This window comes from Podarcis vaucheri, assembly GCF_965113315.1.
Source record: "Podarcis vaucheri genome assembly, chromosome: 4".
NCBI lineage: Eukaryota > Metazoa > Chordata > Lepidosauria > Squamata > Lacertidae > Podarcis > Podarcis vaucheri.
Genome location: NC_138762.1, coordinates 49,835,035 through 49,856,447, shown reverse-complemented (window position 1 = coordinate 49,856,447; position 21,413 = coordinate 49,835,035). Strand labels below are relative to the sequence as shown.

Below are 21,413 nucleotides of genomic sequence, written 5' to 3'. Positions count from 1 at the left end.
CAGCAACTTTGAAATTTCCATATCAAATTATAAACTTTGAATGCCTGAAGCACAAATAAACATTCTAAAGGCTTTTAGCCACAAGGAGATAAGATCTCTCTCTGGGGAGAGTGCCTCCAAACTGCTCCATTGCCTTTGTGCAGACTACTGGAATGTGCTTGCTTTTCATTTCTTTCTTTGTGTCTGGCTCTCAGGCCTCACAGGCAGTGTCTTAAGCCAGGCAGGGTCAGTGCAAACAGAGAGCAGCATTCATGGACAGATCAAGTTTATGTGAGAATCTGCTCCTCCTGTGCCCTCAATTTCCATTTGAATTGTTAATAAAATCTCAGCCTGAAAAGCACATGATCCCATCAGTGGAGAAGTCATGCAGAGAATCCTCCAGCTCAGAAAAACAAAATTTCTTTATCTTTCTCTCTCTCTCTTTTTAGGCACCCCTCTCCCGCATTCATGGAAATTATGCCATCTAACCTTTCCTACTCCTTAGCATGCCCAACCCCATCATCATACCACCTGATAGCCGGTGAGGAGTTCGCCTTTAAAAACAACAACTAGACGAAGAAAACAGCAAACACAAAAGAAAGCATTTAGAGAGCAACAAAGAAACTAGAATAGCAAACACTTCACCTTTCTCAGACGTTACTGCTGTGGACATCATTCGGCAAACAGAAAACACTTTTCACATTTTTACATGAATTCTGAACAGCTGATAAAACTGCATGGAAGAAATTCCCATTGCTTTCTGACACTAGGTGTCAGAAACTATGGATCCACAAAGATAATGCAAGGTCACGTATAAAGCAAAGAAAAAGGCCATCGCGCAATTAACTTGGTTGCCTGGTGCAAATACTGTGCAGGAACAAGAGCCATTCTTTGCTTTACGTAGCGGACATGCTTCTTCCTAACCTTGCCACGAACTAACTGGGCCTCTTGTTTCTTCTGGCTTTGCTCCTTGCAAACTGTTTGAATATATTGAACGCTTTTCAGAGGGATGGGCTGATGAACGAAAACATGAATTCCCTCTTACCCCTTAATAAGGGTTAAAGGGGGTGCCAGTGATCAATTGCAGAACAAAAGGAGAGTGACTGAAGATTCTAAACAATATACTTTGAGCCTGGCTTTCTAAATTGCATTCTCCATCTCCATCTTAAAATAGCTCTCAGTTTAAGGAGAAAATGCAACTCAAGTAACTAGTGCATAAAATATGCATGACAGCCACTAGGTTTTCTTCAAATTATGAAATAGTCTACATGGAACATTCCAGCCATGAATGAAGTATACACATGATAGGCTATGTTTTCATATATGTTTCCATATTAAATGTTCAAATCTGGTTGCATTAGGCACTCATATGAAAATTATTTCAGATCTACTCTTAGTACCTTATCTGCAAGTAATTCCTAACCATGAAGGTTGCCTTACTTCCAAAACAGTCTTAGATCTTGAACTGCTTTATGAACTATAAAGTAGGAGAAAGAATATTGGGAAAGGTTTCAGGAAGCCTGGCTAACGTTTATTATTTTAATTATTTAGTCTTTTACATTTATACACCATCTACTATGTAGCTCAAGGTGATGGACATGTGATTCTCAAGCAGCCACACACATCTATGCAATGACCAGATCCAATTCTGCTTAGCTTCCGCAAGGTGGTGGCCTAATGTGCCTTTAGAACATGCCCTGGGACAAGTTACGTCCTAATAGACAGTGGAAATTAGACCAGAAGGGTTTCTGTAAACAATGTAAGCTGCAGAAAGATAGGACTGGGATATTTCTTCAGCATGTATAGGGGGGTATACAAATTCTAATAATAATAATAGCTTAAACCACCAAGCCAAAAGTAACTCATCAGTGATGTATGGTGGTCTAACAAGAGCTCAATAAAGGGGTTTTGCCTGTAATTGCAAAGAAAGATGGGTTGTCAAACATCTAGCAGGCCACCATACCTGACTCATAGGCTGCATTTGGTCTAATGGATCATAACTTGGGGAGCTGGTGGCCTGCTAATAAATACGCTGGGAAATTATTATTTGTAGAATTGCAGTTGCTTTGAATAACTTTCTAACTGGACGTCTATAACTTTTGGCTGACTATGGACCCACTCCAAAAACTGTAGGCACTTTGGCCCTGTCTGTTCCCTTGCTAAGTTGGGTGTGCCAGCCAAGTAGGAGGAAACACATCCCCCACTTCTTTTGACTATCTGGTTCTTACTTGGTCCAGGCACCTGGGAAACTCAGTGGGGCCAGAATCAAGAAAGTCCCCTGTCTCCTCTAAGGAATGGTTTTACTCCCTGCATTGCTGAATGCCTCATCTACCACTCTTTGCTGCTCTGGGACAGGAGAAAGAGGTAAGGGGGCTTCTTTGGCCCTTCATCTGCTTAGGAGCCCAGAACACTTCGCCAATCGCAGTCATATGGGCAGCCTTCATGCATCAGTTTTTAATGGAAAGAAAGGGAGTCTTTGGCTGCTTACCCCTGGAGCTCCTTGGCCATATGACAGTTAAACCAATAAACAGACCACCTCCAAATCTCAGGCATCCGTCCAGCTTTGCATCTGAGAAGGGTTAATACAGCACCCGACGCTGCAGTTCCAAGGCTAGAACAAAGTCTCAGATAACTGGATTTGTCCGATGGAAGCAGTTTGCTTACCACGGTAAGTAAAGATGTGGTAGCCTGTTCAAAAGATCTCACTACGTTTAAAATCTCTATACTATTTCAAAATAAAAAGGAGGTAAAGAGAAGCAAAAGGTCATGTGTTATTTGTTCCTTATAAATAGATATTATTTTTTGTCCTACTGGCAGCTCTGAAATTCCTGCACTTTCACTTATTTCACTTTCCAACCGATTTCTAGAAATCAAGAAGTGATTCAGAGGAAAACTGAAAGACAGTACAGATCAAAGATAGTTAGGGACACTTTTGACTTCCTTCTCTTTCATTTCAGGAAAATGGTAAAGAACAGTGTGAATGACAAAAATCAAGGCATCGTTCACACATTTGGTTACCTTGACATTGCAACTCCTTAACTCACTTAGACCTTTGGTTTATTTATAGAAATTAAGAGGGAGAGTTGAAAGGGAAGAAAGAGCCTATAAATAATTAAGGGATCTTGATTCACTTTCCTTTTATCTAAGAATGATCTAAGAATGATCCAAGATAATATGAATCAGATATAGGATTAAAATATCTGTAAACAAGAGTGCCTAGTTTTCATTACTTAGAACCAACAACTTTTAAAACTACCCTGGATATCCTTGATTGTGTGAATATGATTTTGTTATTAGGGAATAATAAGTCATAATGCAGCTGTTGCTGCTAAAAACTTGGAAATATTTCTTTAATGTGAAATGACTTGGGTGTCTGCTAGTTTAAAAAGTAATTAAAAACGAATGTATCCTAAATGGACAAAATAGTGGGGGGGAGAAAGCAAAGCATCCCTTGTCTTGCTAAGACTGAAATAATGCCCCAGACACACAACCCTGTTTTTTCCTTTTATCGCTGAAACTAATGAGTAATAACTTAGCTCTAAAAACTGCTATTACAGGCCAGTTATTATGGATAACATTTTCTTATTACATGAGCACAGTACGTATCAGTGAGAGGCAATCAATTGTGAACAGGCCTTAAGAAAAGCCTGAAATTATACGTGAAGCAATGCCTGATACAGCAAACAAAGCAGACAAAAGACCTGGCCCTCCCAATACTACTTTCCACTTTAATATCACAGAACATACACAAGACAACACAACACATTCAAAGCCGGTGGTCCAGGACTGCACCACTTGAGCTGGCCAAGGATGCTTCTACCTAATATATTATGTGCAGAGGGTGTTCGTTTTTAACGTGAAGAAAGAAACATTTAAGTAGCTGATCCCACCCCACTTCCAGCCCACTGGCAATCTGATGTGGAACATTCCAGCAGCTTGTGATATTGCTGTTGCTGTCATAGGAGCCAATCCTGGGAAGCTGTGGGTACTTGGGCACCCACAATAATACACCGTATTTTTCACTCTATAGGGTGCACTTTTTCCCCTCCAAAAATTAAGGGGAAATGTTTGTGCGTCCTATGGAGCGAATGCAGGCTCCTTGGCTTCAGCGAAAGCAACACAAAGCCTCCAAAGTGCAGAGAGAGCACTCCCTCCGTGCTCCGGAGGCTATCCATTGCTTTCGCTGAAGCCGGGAGAGCAAGACTCTCCTGGCTTCAGCGAAAGGAACCGGAAGCCTTTGGAGCGCAGCGCGAGGTCCCGCTGCCGTCCAAAGGCTTCGGGTGGCTATCCCTGAAGCCTTTGGAGCGCAGTGGGACCTCGCGCTGTGCTCCAAAGGCTTTGGAGTTAACTGCGCAAAGCCTCCGCAGGGCAGCGGGTTGCCTTCACCCCGCTGCCCTGCAGAGGCTTCAAAGGCTGCCCCCGAAGCCAGAACAGTGAGATGGAGCACTGCGTAGCGCTCTGTCTCACTATTCTAGCTTCAGGGTTAGCTGCGCAAAGCCTCCGCAGGGCAGCGCTGCGCAGCGCTCCTTCTAGCTATTCTGGCTTTTGGATGGCCCCGTGAAGGCACCCCGCTGCGCAGCGCTCAGTCTCGCTATTCTAGCTTCGGGGTTAGCTGCGGAAAGCCTCCCCAGGGCTATCCCAGAAGCCAGATCCCTCTTGCTGTTCTGGCTTCTGGGATTCAGAATTTTTTTTTCTTGTTTCCTCCCCCCCCCCCAAAGAAAAACTAGGTGCGTCCTATCATCTGGTGCGTCCAATGGAGCGAAAAATACGGTAATCATGGGGGCTGGCACTCACAAAGTCAACGAGAAAAGGCAGTAGGCGGCAGTGGTGCAGCCTCTGAGAGAGAAGCAGTTCATCTCCACCCTCTGCAGCCAGCGAGCAAGGCACCCTTTTTTTGGGGGGGGGAAGCCTCAGATGCAGAGGCAGAATCTCTCTGCCTCTGCGTCTGAGCCCCTCCCCGCAGAAAAGGGTGCCTTGCTCGCTGGCTGCAGAGAGGAGGGAGAGGAGCCACCCTGCCGCAACGCAGATGCGCAATGCCACACACTCCATGCACAATGTTGCTTTGCATTTTTTGAGGAGCCCCCCTCCCAAATGCAATGCAACATTGCATGTCATATATGTGACATCACACATACTGCATGCAGGCGTGTGCGTGTGAAATCGCAAATCTGTTTTGTAGCAGCGGGCACACACAATCCTGAAGGTAAGGGGGCACCCCCAGGTTGGTGTAGTTTGGCTCCTGGTAATAAAGCTAATTTTCTTTGATCGGCATTGCTAAGCACCATTTAAAAAATAGATTTGAGTGATCTAAGGAAGAGTGAAAGAGGAAAAATATCAAAGGGGGGGGGGAATAAAATAATGTTAAAGGTAAAGGACCCCTGACAGTTAAGTCCAGTCGCGAACGACTCTGGGGTTGCGGCGCTCATCTCGCTTCTGAAATATACTCAGAGTCCTGTAGTGATTTCATGCTCTTTATTGCAGCTTGTAAAACAGTGATTTAATTGCCCCCCAAACCTCAGGCTTTTATATACATTATTTAAACAATGAGTCCCATCTGATTGGCTGATTCTGCTTCCCTCCTGGAGCCTGACTGGTCTTTTCCTGCAGGCCAATCAGTTGTTGCATTCTACGATCCTACTTGCCTATTGTTCTAGGATCCAAGCTTAGTACATAACACCTTACTGGCCGAGGGAGCCGGCGTACAGCTTCCAGGTCATGTGGCCAGCATGACAAAGCCACTTCTGGCAAACCAGAGCAGTGCACAGAAACGCTGTTTACCTTCCCACAAGAGCGATACCTATGTATCTACTTGCACTTTGATGTGCTTTCGAATTGCTAGGTTGGCAGGAACTGGGACCAAGCAACGGGAGCTCACCCGGTCGTGGGGATTCGAACCGCCGACCTTCTGATCAGTAAGCCCAAGAAGCTCAGTGGTTTAGACCACAGCACCACCCGCGTCCCAAAATAATGTTAAGCTTAGTGAATTCTGAAATACTTCTATACAGATACAGAGATTAACATAAATGCTTGCATTCTGAGTTAAGAGGTTATTAAGCAGACAAGGCAGCTAATAACAGCCTAAAAAGAGTATTCAAGTGTATTCTTTTCATGTGATCATCCAAATTATTCTCATATATAATTCAACACAATTGTTTGACATCCCTGAATGTCCTGAGAAGAATATCCCAGAATTTCCTTTCCACTTGTTCATCCAAATTATTCATATTCATCATTTAACCTAATTGTAACCACATTAATCAAGCTCTTGCCACCCTATCAGCCATTGCACCATACATATTGAGCAAATGTTAGGCAGGATTTTATGACATCTCAAGGTACAACAACTGAACGGAAACCAAATATATTGGAATGAAACGACACATGGTTTTAAAATTAAATTAGAAAATCTTGTTCTTAATTCTGAAGGGACCTGCATATTGAGCTATATATTCTTTACTGATGTCTGGGTCAAGATCTTATCAGCTTTATTATGAAGAATGTCAATAATAGACTACATGAAGATAAAATGTTTAATTAAAAATGAACACTGTATCCTAGTTATCAATCAGAAAACGGGGCCTATCACATACTGTCCTCCTTTTCCTATTAAACATTATTATTACACATTATGGAATTTGTAAAAAAGGGGTGTTAACTTGTATATATCTCTTAGACAAAATAGTTTAATATTAGTTGCATCCTCGGCAAGTTATATACTTCACTGATCTGTGCCAATTATGAAATGAATGAGTGTGGTCTCCTTTTCAGCAGCCCTCAACCTGAATTTCTGGCTAATAAATATTGTTATTCAGAACAGGCCGAGTCTCGGAGAGAGATCAGCTTGGTTACCAGACACTTCAGAAGCTGCTTTGACTCCACCTACCCTTCAAAGCATAGATCAGAAGGTTATTCAGATGAAATTGGCAAAGGTAGGATTTCAGCTTCTCAAGGCACTCAAATACCAGCAAATGAAGCTGAGAGGAGAGTTCTTGAACAGAATTTATTTAGTGCTTTTATATCCCAACTTTCTTCAAGGAAGGCAAGACAAAGTGAATGGGATGCCCAGGTGATCTCTCATCCAGGCTCCAACCAGACCCAGATTTGTTTAGATTCAGAAAAGCAACTAAATAATCTGACCTCAGAAATCACTAGGACTGAACACCATTAGAAATACAGTATAAAGGCTGTCAAAGTATAATTTTTCAATCGAACTACTTCATTTGCACAATAATGTTATAAAATACTATACAGTAGCATGCTTTAGATAATATCCTACTTTTTTCTTCCTTTCCTTTCCATTTCCTGTTTTACAACTAATGCATCAAAGGTAATCATGCACAGGCATCACCTTCAAAATTTGTGGCCAAGCACCAAAATGTGGCCTCAGCAAGCATTGCATGCGAAAAGTTTTTTTGCCTGGTGCACACCACCAAACGAAAAGTCACCACTGCCATTTTTTATAAAACATATCTGTTGGTAGTCGTGGGGCCTCTGGCTGCAAACACGTCCTTCACATCTTTCTTTGCCCACTGCTAAACTCGGGGCTGTGTGGTTTTTTCCCTTTAAAAGTGGTGTATAGCAATGGGAATAGCAGTGCCTTCTAATAAACACAGAAACAAAGCAAAATAATAATAATTCACTATTAAAGTAAATTTAAAGTAATAATTCAAAATTTTGATCTAACATCAAATAAGCCAAATGATGAATTAATTAGAAACTGGAAGGAAGAGTTATAGAAGCAAATACTCCCAATTAATAGTGCATTCGCTTATCAGATTTTGGTTGAAAAGAGCAAGAAAGAATAGCCAGTACTGTAGAACTTAGGAGAATTGGCCTGACCCAATCATGGCCCTTTACAAGAAAGGAATAAAATCAAATTCAAGTTGATGCAGAAGCTGTAGTGAAAGCATAAAAGGCTATTAATGAATTACTCTACCTGATCAGTTCAAAAGATAGTGATCAGGTAAGAAGCTTCTCTCCTCTTGACAGCTCCTCTATTTACAGGAAAGGAAGTCCTCTTTCCGTGACAGAAAGCTTTCTAACTACTGTGATTGCTGCATGATAAGTACAATTATTGTGCACGAAATGCAATGCTAATGCTCAACTATGTTTGGTTCAGAATTAATTCGCAATTGCGACAATTGAAAAGTTCTCAAATTAACAAAACAAATATTTTAAAACGTTGACCTGTTCAGCTGATGCTCCAGGAGCACGGATGACCCTCCCAAGATACAGGACTGATATTCAAAGACAGCAGCAGCAGTGTAGATCATGTGTGGAGTTATGCAATTAGACCTTGCCCTTAAACCTGAAAATCAATGTAATTGATCAACAAATAGACTACTGGCAGAAATGCTAGATGAGACCGTAATTCAGGATAGCATGAATGCGATCTGCAGCCAGAACTAGGGAATGTAAGTGATGAGAAAGGGCAGCAAGAAAGGACATGGAGTGGGTGGAGGGGAGTCAGATACTATTCAATAGTAACTTTTAGTCTACGGCATAAGATGTCGACAACATGTAATAATAATAAATGAGATCATTTTTACAATAAAGAAATAGGTGATTATCATGCTTACACCATAGGCTTATGGATCAGCTTAAGCTTTATCAGAAACAAAGGGCAATAGTGCTCTAGTTGAAGCATCATCACATACTTATGAATTCTGAGTTGGCAAAATAAATTGCAAGTGAGGGTGTGCACAAGACGAGGCCACCACGGGGAACACAGGGTTCAAAACCCATTGCTCCCATGGTAGCCTCTCAATCTGGATCTCATGCACACTGACTGCAAAAATTACCTGCGTTTAAGGGTGGGGTTGTGTGAATATTTTTTTTTCTCTCACAGAAAAAATTGGTTAATTTTTCTCTGCAGGAAACTCATTGCACCTACTAGAACAGGCATGTCCAACTCCCAAGAGACTGCGATCTATTCCCACTATAAAAAAACTAGCAGCGATCTAACCATTGGATTGACGAAAGTTGTTGAGCTTTTGGCATTCAGAGGCATCCACCCTGTAATAATAATAATAATAATAATAATAATAATAATAATAATAATTTATTATTTGTATCCCGCCCATCTGGCTGGGCCTCCCCAGCCACTCGGGGCGGCTTCCATAGAAACCAAAAATACACTAAAATATCACAGATTAAAAACTTCCCTGAACAGGGCTGCCTTAAGATGTCTTCTGAATGTCAGGTAGTTGTTTATCGCTTTGACATCTTGTGGGAGGGCGTTCTACAGGGAGGGCGCCACTACCGAGAAGGCCCTCTGTCTGGTTCCCTGTAGCTTTGCTACTCGCAGTGAGGGAACCGCCAGAAGGCCCTCGGCGCTGGACCTCAGCGTCCGGGCAGAACGATGGGGGTGGAGACGCTCCTTCAAGTATACTGGACCGAGGCCGTTTAGGGCTTTAAAGTTCAACGCCAGCACTTTGAATTGTGCTCAGAAACGTACTGGGAGCCAATGTAGGTCTTTCAAGACCGGTGTTATGTTTAGTAACACTAAATGGGGCGCAAACATCCTCACCCAGAGCTCCTAACAGTACCTCCATCTTCATATGATTCAGTTTCAACTTCTTCACCTCCACTTAGTCCTGAAATGACACCAGACTAATAAAATCTCTAAACCTGGATGCCTCATTGTCTACAAACCCAAAATATCTCCTTCTCTTGAGCACTGTGACATCATGTGTTGCTCTGTCAAACTTAGAGAGTACAAGGTCATCTGGAAAAGATCTCTAGCGAGACATTCAAGTAACAACACCCCCTGGCCAGCAATTTTCATTTCAAAAAGCCATACAAACTATTATTTATAATTTCATTTTATTCCCTTTTATATCCCACTTTATGAATTTTTCAAAGGCTCTTAGTTTATATATAATTCCCCTCCCTCTTTCTCATCAAATAGATTATATATATTCTTCATCGCCCTCTTTCTCATCAAAGGTTTCTAATTTAGCTTGTGACATGAACAACAATCTGGAAAGGAAAAATCAGGCCAAATCTCCCCGACAGCTTGGGATTCATAAAAGTATTGCAAATGAGCCTTTTCCTTTTATAATTTATACTGATGTTTACCACAATTGTTGAAACACAAAATGGTTCAATGGCCATAAAAAAAAAACCACTTAGAATTTATATAGCCTATTTACAACTCACTTCAAGTGTTTAAAGAGCTTCACATGCATTGCTGCAGCAACATTTGCAATGACCATGCCAGGTAGGAGAGTATTAGCATAACCAAATTCTGGGCTAAGGAGAAGGGATAAAATATTGAATATTGATTAGCATACAACATCCTAGTAAATTTGTTGCCAATGTGACCTTTGAGCAAGGGAACCTTCTACAGCACAATCACACCCACTCCATTCACCAGTAGGCTATGCTACCAAAACAACAAACAAAAAAACCCACATCTGAACTATATAGGGTACTTTTGTAGGGATGCGGTTGGCACTGTGGTCTCAACCACAGAGCCTAGGGCTTGCTGATCAGAAAGTCAGCGGTTCAAATCTCCACGACAGGGTGAACTCCCGTTGTTTGATCCCAGCTCCTGCACACCTAGCAGTTTGAAAGCATGTCAAAGTGCAAGTAGATAAATAGGTACTGCTCTGGCGGGAAGGTAAACGGCATTTCCGTGCGTTGCTCTGGTTTTGGTGTTCTGTTGCACCAGAAGCGGCTTAGTCATGCTTGCCACATGACCCGGAAGCTGTCTGAGGACAAACGCCAGTTCCCTTGGCCTATAGCATGAGATGAGCGCGCAACCCCAGAGTCGTTTGCAACTGGACCTGACGGTCGGGGTACTTTTACCTAGGATGCTTTCTAAAGACAACTACTGATAATTTATTTTTTTAAAAAGATACAGTGGTGCCCCGCAAGAGGAATGCCTCGCAAGATGGAAAAATCGCTAGACGAAAGAGTTTTCCGTTTTGGAGGTGCTTCGCAAAACGAATTTCCTATGGGCTTGCTTCGCAAGACGACAATGTCTTGCGAGTTCCTGCTGGGTTTTTTTCCTCCCCCCCTTTTTCTAAGCTGCTAAGCCGCTTATCAGCTGATCCGATCAGCAGATAAGCTGCTAAAAGCCGCTAATAGTCGCTAATAGCGCTAATCCGCTAATCCTTCAATGGGCTTGCTTCGCAAGACGAAAAAACCGCTAGACGAAGAGAATCACAGAACAGATTCTTTTCGTCTTGTGAGGCACCACTGTACTGAGAAATATAATAAATGTATCTCAAAAAAGATACTAAGCAAATAGATTTTGATTATATATTCAAGTATTTGCTACATGCAGCCCATCATTTATAGCCACCATTTATTTTTTATACAGAACGCCTTCACTAGAAAGTAACAGATCACCAAGTTCTTACGTATAAATGTTGCATAATTTATTTATTGCTCCCCCCTTACTCGTCTAACATCTTATACTTTATTTTTGCTTCTTTGCGTTTCACTTACTCATGTCCTACATCCTTTTGTTTCGTGTTTTTTTGTGTCTGTGTTTTTAATGCTTCTCTGGGATTGTTCCCAATAGCTGACCCTGTGCCCCTTTGGTCAAGGAATCAGGTCAAGTGCATGACACTCAATGCTTCTCCCTCCTGATGGTTGTCTACTGCTGCTAGGTTCCCTCCACAGCATGTTAAACATCTGTGCAAGTGAAAGCTTAAATATGGGTGACTTCAGCGTAAAAGCTGTTTGTAGAAACTAAAGCCAGTAGCAAAACCAGCCTAGAATTCTCAAAAACAGTACACAAATTTTAAGCACAATAATCCATAATAAAATATGGAGCCTGCATCCAAATGGTTATTTCCTAACACAACATAAATCCTGATCTTGCTTCATTTCCTTTTTGTCAAGAGCCAATAATCTGTATACTCAGGCTTTAAAAGAGGTTTCCCTTTGCTTAAAAGCAATGGCTGCCACAGTGACCTGGGAACGAAACTTCAATAGAGTTATTGTTAACACACACTAGGAGTTGTTCGAGGATATTTTAGTAGGTGCCACAAAACCCACAACTGTTAAAACAAAGGAAGATGGAGCCACAGTCTTCACAAGCCTTTTGATTAGAAGACAACCGTTGGAATTTAATATAAAAATAAGCCTGCAAATAGTAAACAATGGTAATTTAATATTAAGAAATATGAACGAATACCTAAGTAATTTAGTCAAGCAACAAAATATGAAGCGGCCCTAGAAATATATGTTTATTATAACCAAATATTCTGCACCAGTTTTTAAAAAGTGTGCTAACTCATCCACTGTTCTGGAGCAACACAGCAGCACAAGAAACCCTCTAACTCCCGTTTCTGGATTATTTTATGTACTTGGATTTTTCAAAACTTTTTTTGGACTGACCACTCAAAAATTGCTGGGGTTTTAAAACGCATAAACGTCTTTCTTTGGTGCCTGCACCACTATTAAAATTAAGAAAATCCTAAAGCAGTGTCTTAAATCCATCCCTTGTGTTCTCATTATTAGAAAAAAAATAAATCAAGTTCTTGACTGCTCTGCACCCTTTCCACAGACTGCCTGAAGGGAGCTTGTGGACCACCAGACAAAGGTTTGAGCTATCTACTACAAACCAAGGTTAGGGCTGGGTGATATCTGATTTTGAACATCACGATATATCACCAGCTAAACATCATGGTATACCAATATATCACAATGTCTGAAATAAGGATGGAGCTATGTAGAGGCACTAGCTGGCTTCCCTGAATCGTGATTTTTGCATAGCATGCATCCCCCCCCCACACACACATCATGATTCATGATACATAGCCAGGTCAAAAATTATGAAGCCGATATCACGATATCTTGGGGGTACCTCAAGGACTGCCTCTCCCCATGTGAACTGACCCAGACTCTGCAATCATAATCTGAGGCCCTTCTTTGTGCACTCCCTTCCACGAGAGGGCTGATGGGTGACAACATGAGAGCGGGCCTTTTCTAAAGTGACTCCCCATTTGTGGAATGCAGGCACACCACCTTGCACCCACGACAGTGGGTACCTGAGGTGTGCAAGCATGTGTGTGTGACGTCAGTACACCTACAACATGCTGATGTGACTCGTGCATGATGCAGGGGTGTGCCGATGTGACACACACATGTCCCGTGGCGTGTGCATGCCACCAAGTAGAATCTTGGGGGGCGCCCCTTCCTTTGTGGGAACCCAGGGTGCCACATAGTCTGGTGTCTATGGTGCAATGCTCTCCCCAGTGAGGCTCGCCTGGTGCCTTTGTTACATATAGTTTGCTGAAAACATTTCTTTACAATCAGGCCTTTGGCTGCTGATTAAACAACCTATGGCCTTTTTATTGTGTTTGTGAAAGTGGGATCATTGGTTTTTGGATATGTATTCTGTGTTCTCATTTTGTATGTTTATGTTGTCACCCACCCTGTGCTATTCGAATAAAGGGTGATGTACAAATTTAATAAATAAATGATAAATGATAGGTTTGTGAGACAGGGCTTGTCTGTGCAGAAGTCATGCTGGCTCAGTAATTTCTAGGCTCTCCCCACAATTGTTTTTAAAAATTGTGTACGTTTCCGAGCACAATTCAAAGTGTTGGTGTTGACCTTTAAAGCCCTAAACGGCCTCGGTCTTGTATACCTGAAGGAGTGTCTCCACCCCCATCGTTCTGCCTAGACACTGAGATCCAGCCCTGAGGGCCTTCTGGCAGTTCCCTCATTGCAAGAAGTGAGGTTACAGGGAACCAGACAGAGGGCCTTCTCGGTAGTGGCGCCCGCCCTGTGGAACGCACTCCCATCAGATGTCAAAGAGATAAACAACTACCTGACATTCAGAAGACATCTTAAGGCAGCCCTGTTCAGGGAAGTTTTTAATGTGTAACATTTTAGTGTATTTTTGGTCTCTGTGGAAGCCACCCAGAGTGGCTGGGGAAACCCAGCCAGATGGGCGGGGTACAAATAATAAATTATTATTATTATTATTATTATTATTATTATTATTATTATTATTATTACATTGTCCATTTTCTCATCCTTAGGTATAGAGGCTATCTGAAGAACAAGTTACACATTTTTGTTAGAAGATAAGGGATTTCACATTTGAGTTCTTTGCAAATTCTCAGGTGGATGCGATCTGGATCCAGTCTTTCTAGCCCCGCCGGAAGATGCCATGGACTGGAACAGGAATCTTTTGGGTGCAAAGCATGTGCTTTATCACTGAGTTATTGCTCTTCTCCCAATGCTACTTCATCTGCAATGCTACTGCACTGAGCATATTGCATAAAACACTGAACATATGGCATACTGTAGTGTCTTTGAGTGACAAATTACTTGTTGACAAGGTGCAAACACAAACCTGTATTGCACCAATTACTTACTACTAACAAAAATTCTCCTTTCACTGTACTCTTCTATTGGTTGTACTGTAGTTTATAGCAACCCTCCATCTACACAGTAACCATACTATTAGAAAATGTGCTGGACCACAAAAATGACGGAAGATTGATGTATGTCAAACCACACCTTTAAGTTTAAAGATAAATAAGCAGACAGGGGTATAAAAATGCAAAAGAAAAGATGTGGAGATTAAAGGCAAGATTAAAGATTAAAATACAAAAGAAAAGATGTGGAGATTAAAGGCAACATTCACATTTTGTTCTAAGATCATTCCAACATATATTTTATAGTACTTGCCACAACTATCAAAAGGCATGTTGTGCTGCAGATATCTTTGCCAAATAAACATTATGACATAAACATTACATGCTGTTAAATATGGGAAGGGTGCCAAAACAGTCGTGTTCATCAGAATGTTTCCATTACTTCAATTTTTAAAAAACCCCTCAAAATCTAACTGCATCATGAAGCAAACACTGAAAATTCTAATTTAGTATAAAATGTTCCACCCCTCTTTATTACTGAAACACTTTTATTTAGGTTGAGTTATTCACTTGATGCATCATAGATCTGGTTATTACTTGACTGAATGCATGAAATTGGTCGTCCAGATGATTTATTATCTTCACAGGCTTCTGGCTTCCAGCAGAAAGTGTGTGGAAAGTGAAATATCACATATTGGCTATTGTGTGTGGACTGGTTGGTCTTCCCAACCATTGTACATCAACCCACTTTCATATCTGGCTATACAGTGGTTGCATAGTCCCAGTAGCAAACCTTTTACTCTTTGGTAGTAGTAGTAGTACTAGTAGTGTGTGTGTGTACATATTTGTATTCTTACAAACTTACATTTAATATCACCAATACCAGTTTCATGTTAGTTTTTAGCCATTTGCACTGATTACTACAGAGTGTTAAGATGTGAGCACTATAACTTTTAAATAGCATGCAATCATGATACTTCTTTCCAAGGCAGCTTAGTAAACTATAATTGTGTCTATGTGTTTTCTTTAAAGGTCAAAGGCGAACAGCAGTTTAAACCCACATTTTAGTTAAACAAACTTGAACTTTCTAAACAATAACTCTCCTTTTTGTACAGTGATGGGGGATGGCTGCTTCCTGTCACAAGGCCTCAACAGAAGATAGCAGTTTGAACTAAGATAGCCTGGATAAGCTTTCAGCTCTGTTAAAAAACAGATGCAAAAAAAAGCATTGCACACAATCCTTATCACCATTACGGCTAAAAGTCCTAACTAAAATGATCTGTTAGACAACATACACAGAACACTGATACGCCATGCCACAAACATATGCATGGTGTCATGTTAACTTAGGATGTAGCTGAAACAGAAGAGTATATATAATTCTTCAATAATAAATAAGGGCATAGATTATTTTTGGAATCAAATGCAATGTTGAAAGAATTGTTGAAAAAAATGAATGGCTAAAAGTATATTTATGCTGATTGTCAGAACCACAGTGAATGTTTTACTGGCAATTTTATCATGCCTACTGACAATTACAAGCAAATCTCAAGAACTGTCAAGTACCCTTCCCAATTCCCAAATTTAATCTAATTTCCAAGTGAATACTGACATTAATAAATCTTCAGAACAAAATGTTTGACACAATATTAACCAGTATTTTCAGTAAATGTCAAGAATGTCCAGGTTACTTCAAAAAAACACCCAATTTATTCTCATTTGCAACATTTAATAGAAAACGCCAAAGCAAAATGGTCGAATTATGCCTCCTTTTCATAGAGTTGGTGCATCAAACTGTAGCAGGTGACTAGTTGGAGTGAAATCTTTATGAAAAATCATCCCTGCACATAGATGGCAAGCACGTCATAAAAATACTAAGCTAAAACCCTTCTTTTTTCCTTCTTGCCATCTAATTTTCCATGTACAGTGTTTTGTTTGTTTGTTTGTTTGTTTGTTTGCATGCATTTGCAATCCATCCTATGAATTCCATCTGCATTCTAAAGTGGTACAGTCCTGACATAGATTTATTACCTACCTCTATGAGAACTAGACCCATTCACTGAATACAACTTTTCTTGTTTGCATTGTCTGAAGATGTTAAACGTGTAGATAACATAGTATCATGTTTTCTGTCCTAACCTAAAAACACACCTGCATCCTTATAAGCTACATTGTTATAGAGAGATATTCAATGAAATGGTTCCACTAGTAGCACTTTTGTTTATGCAACTGAATTTCTTCTCTCTATGTGCCCACCACACACTCCTCTAAATGTTTTCCAGTTGATCGAGGCAATTCCCAGAACTTAGGGGGTGGGCAGCAAGAAGAAAGGAGGGAGAGGAAGTTTTGCTTCACAGCCAGCAGTGGAACTGTTTAGATGAATACTATCCATAGAGTTTTAAACTTCTTAATACAGCAAAATTAAGACAAATTCTAACAACATACTTTGAACTTTCCACAGCAATATATTTCACTCTGTTGCAACAGGCACACATAAGTATGTCACCTAATGGAGCTGTCTAATCACAGCAATGCATTCTGATGTTTAACAGTAACAATTTGCAAAGTAGTTACAATTATAAATGATACAATGTTAAGTGCTTTTCACATTAATGTCATAATCAAAAAATATGTTTCATTAAATGTTTTGTCAAACTACTTTTGTTCATTAAGAAAGCATGCATATTTTAATAGTATTTGTTACTTATAGCATATACAAATGACCTGATGGTTCAGTGCAGGAAACATCTTTATATACATGTATTTTATATCCATCAAAAGCAGTTTTTGAGAAACTGCTACCACTCTCTTGTATTATTTTATTTCTTTACAGAGCTGTTTGTATTACAATCTGTCTCAGGTCCATGCACATATTTAAAGAATAGAACAGTAAAATCACAAAGCTACAAATAGGATGCAGCTAATAGCCCAACCAACACCATAAGTTAGACTCCCCAGCACTATTTATTCATAGATAAATAGATATTAGATATGACTGTGTGCAGAAATGTTGATGCTCATGGAACATGGATTGCTTAGACCATCCCAATTTTGGGATCACCATCCATAGTTCATACTGTGACCAACAAGGCTAGATCATCCTACAATGTTTTATTATTAACTGCCTACCTTTTTTTAAAAAAAGCAAATAGTTAAAATCTATACTGAATAGGTGGATTACGTTTTTTAAAAGATGTCTGATAATGTTTACAATAAAAATCACATTTATAGTATACTTCAGCAGCATACTCCAAATCAGTATTAAATCTACCTGAAGGCAAATAATAATAATAATAATAGTAATAGTAATACCTTTATTGTCATTGTACAACCTGTGCACCATGAAATTAAACAAGCCTCCCCCCCCGCAAACACTCAGTCTCGTTGTGCTCTGTGTGCTTATCGAACAACACACAACCTCGCAAGCAGCAATTTCACTACTTCTCCAGTACATCTTCTCCAAATACAAAGTGACCAAATATCAACAACTAGGGTATGATTTGTATTTATTTTAAAAGCAATATATGCCATTCTATCCTTCACACAAAATTGTCATATTGGTAGATAATATGGCCAATCAGAATCTCAACCAGGCCCTGATAAACATCTCCCCTAAGGGCAGGGAGGGGGAAGGTAATCAAACAAGATGTAAGCAGCCAGACTCTTTTGTTCCTTGATAAATATTTGCCTTTGTCTTTTGTGATAAGGTCTGCTGCCTGCATTTCAACCTCAGAAAGGCCCTGTTGTTTCTGCAGAGAAAACATTTAATTAAGATCATTGCTGATTTTGCAGCCCCCCTGTGTGCTAAAGGAAAGCCAAGAAAGCAGGTAGGAGGGGGGGTTTTTTGGGGGGGTGGAAAATCAAGCCAACCTCCTTGAGTTGTAAACAGGGAAGAACAAATGTTATGCAGGTTCCACAAGAAGGAAACACATGCCCTCCTGCTGAAAGTGCTGGGGGGGGGGAGTTATCTCCTGGAGATCCAAAACTGCAAGGCTGTGGGAAGAGGGCAGGCAAGCAGCCTACAGAATCAGGGCTGTGGGGGAAACCAGGAATGAAAGTCATGCATTTAAAAGGCTTCTGTGAGATACTAAGGACAAGGGGGTGGGGAATAGAAGTGCACAGATATTCTAATAAAGGTACTGGCAGTCAGTGACAAAACCATTTTTGCTCATATCTAGACATGACAGTGATTCTCTCATCATGCTATTAAAAAAGTAAGAAGCATAATGTAGAAAATGGATTTGGTGGTTTTCCCAAATTCTTAAAAGGTCAGTTCTATTTCTTTCTTTTTTACAATATCTTTCAAATTATGCCACCATGTGTAATGTACTGAATGAGAAGCATATAGGTAATTAAAATCAGTGCACATATGCCAGCTAGGGTCACTATACATCCTGATTTTCCTGGACATACAAGGAATACCACAGTCAGAAGCAGTACAGTGGTACCTTGGGTTAAGAACTTAATTCGTTCTGGAGGTCTGTTCTTAACCTGAAACTGTTCTTAACCTGAGATACCACTTTAGCTAATGGGGCCTCCCACTGCTGCCGCACCACCATCACACGATTTCCGTTCTCATCCTGAAGCAAAGTTCCACTGTATCTGGAAATCAGTCAAATGTCTGGTAAAACCCAGGCGTATGTCAGCCTATTTCAGCAGTGCGGTTCCCCCCCCCCCATAAAAATAGCTCAAAAACTGCAAATTTTTGGGCCAAGGAAACAAAACTCGACCAACTTTGCCCAAAAAAGCTTAACAAATTTTTTGTCCAGATTTTCACTGTTTGATGTATGGTAATCCTATGCTAGCCTTTCAGAAATAGACTGCATATGCGATAGAAATAGAGACTCCAACATCACTGAGCTCCTTATGGATTTTAGTCACAAAAGTTAGTTATTTGAATTGCTATAAATAGATTTTCAAGATGCCGTACTCAAGAATCAGTCTTAAGATTCAGAGGCCCTTTTTGTTGCATGTATTTCAGAAACAATAACCACACTGCCTTATGTCTTTCTTGCAATTTGTGTAAATTTCACAACAAAGGAAGCAATAAACAAAACCAGAGTGCAATGGGATTAAGCCAAGATTATCTCAATTGATCTTCTCCACAAGTGTAGGGAAACCAGACTCCCTTAAGAGCACTCATGAAGATAATGAATAGCAAAAAATTACTCGACTAAAATTACATCAGCCTAAAGTTGACAGTAAGAAATTATTATGTTGAGTGTTGGGCACACAAATGTACAAGAATGAAAGCTGAGGACTTTTGACACTGGAGAGGTACTTCCTGCAGTCTTATCTTTGCCGCAACAGCAGGGCTGCTATAAACAAAGATGATTGTGAAGCTCAGGCTTAGATATCCATAAGAATTCCCTGAGACAGTCAGTGGAAACTTAAAAGATCTTTTAAAATGTAATGTATTTTCAGAACTCTCAGAAAGCAGAAGACGACACAAAAACAGGAGTGCAAAATAAGCTTACAGTTAAATGTAGATGTAGAGTTTGAAGCATATTTTATCACTCTGAATGCATAAGAACGCTGCACTGATATGAAATTAGTCTTTAAAGACAAACTAATTCATTGCTTAAAATTAGAGAGCCTGCAGAGTGTCAAAATGTTCAAAACCAATTAATAGAAAATATCAGCATCATAGGTTGGAATAGACAGTCTCACAGTGAGTAGCATTTTCAGACGTTTATAGAGAATGTAAAGTGAGGCAATAATTTAAAAAGAGGAATGTTTCTGAAAGAAGAGCAGGAAAAGCCGTGTTCAAGTGAACTCAGGAAGGTATTGTCCATGTGTAAGACCACTGGGATACAGACAAAAGCCTTTCCCACAATACCCATGTGTCTGGATGCTCATCTCCAGACCTTGTATGTTTTGCATGGCAGTCTGAAGAACGTTTCCAAGTATGGCCCGTTGAAACCTGATTAAGATGTGGGGATATTTCTAAGCAAATTCAAAAGGACACTTTTGACACTCTTTTCAGGCCTTCGTGCTACACACACAAAGAGCCAAAGAGGAGCCTGTACACCCTGGGATGTGGGGGGCAGAGACTACATGTGTACTCCTACCCTCATTTATGGATAAAATCTTCCCATGTTCAGGTGAACATGGCTTTGCAGAGTCTGAAACAAAGATACTAATGCAGCCTAGAAGATTGGGGATAGTTTATATGTTTGAGTAGTACACATGAATCTAGTAATAAAACAGTTCCTCCTAGACTGTGCCAATTCAAGCAGGAGAAGTAATATGCCTCAATGTTCGTCCATCTATAAATATTTCCTACATATCCAAAGCTAGCATGTCAGGAGGAAGTGTTCAGCCTCGCCATCTCCCTTATATGCTCATTTTCTATGAGCTGGATTTTCCCCTTCCTACATCAGCAAACATTCGAGCGTGTAACACAGGACCTGAAGAAGAGCCTCTCCCACTTGATTGTAAAGTTTCAAGTGGAAATGTTGGATATCAACAAAGCCATTTCATGACAATGTGAAAACATCTGGGAAACCCAGACAAGTTGTAAAATCAAAAGTGTGTATACACTATGAACATTAAGGGTTTGGGGGAAGAAACTAGTCTATAAGATTTAAGACTGGTTGCATCACGCATCTTTTATGTTACTCCTCATATAAGGAGTCAAGCCCTCATGTTCAACATATCTGGCATTCCATCAGGAAGATATTCAAACTAAAAAAATCTCTGATTATTCATTAGTCTTGGTTTGAGATGATTAGGTGATTTTCTTCATAGGTTAACAACTGGCTTGCCATGTAGTGATTTTAAATTGCCCAGCCAGTGATGGTCTCAGTTAATGAGGTTCAGACTGGTATGGGGGGCACAACAAGTATGTTTTCAACAGATGGGGGAAGCCTGGCAGTTTTGAATAGGGCAAGGCCAGCATGCTAATGGGTCAGGGACTCAGGGTGCATGATCAATACAGGGAAAAAAGAATGAAGTCAACATACCTGGGAGTGAACCAGCATATAAAAGCCTAAGTGAGTGCCTAAAATACCTGAGACCTAGAAATTCTGCTCCAAATAAGGTTTTTCATCACAAAATAAACCTCAACAGCAATGATAGCCTGGA

General features: G+C 40.4%; 1 protein-coding gene across 19 annotated transcripts in view; it reads right to left on the bottom strand.

The window, feature by feature from the left end:
• LOC309531355 (uncharacterized protein) overlaps positions 1 to 21,413 on the bottom strand; it is a 313,524-nt gene that overhangs the window by 184,693 nt on the left and 107,418 nt on the right. The window lies entirely within an intron of this gene.